This window comes from Electrophorus electricus, chromosome 10 (assembly GCF_013358815.1).
Source record: "Electrophorus electricus isolate fEleEle1 chromosome 10, fEleEle1.pri, whole genome shotgun sequence".
NCBI classification, from domain to species: domain Eukaryota; kingdom Metazoa; phylum Chordata; class Actinopteri; order Gymnotiformes; family Gymnotidae; genus Electrophorus; species Electrophorus electricus.
In genome coordinates this window covers 9,020,404-9,020,623 of record NC_049544.1, presented here as the reverse complement: position 1 = coordinate 9,020,623, position 220 = coordinate 9,020,404, and positions in this window count along the sequence as shown.

Below are 220 nucleotides of genomic sequence, written 5' to 3'. Positions count from 1 at the left end.
ACTTAAATGCTCCAAAATTCCAGTGTAATAGACATGGCAATTACAAGGACCAGATGGCTTTTAGAGAATTATAAGGCAAGCGCTTGCCTGAGCTTTCTGAAGAGATCAAGGTCACAGTCATAAACTTTCTCACTGGCCTGTGTGGAGGAGTGTTTGTGTTAGAACTGGCAAATTTGAGACTTCAGATTCATCACTGAGATGTTATGAATAGATTGAACTG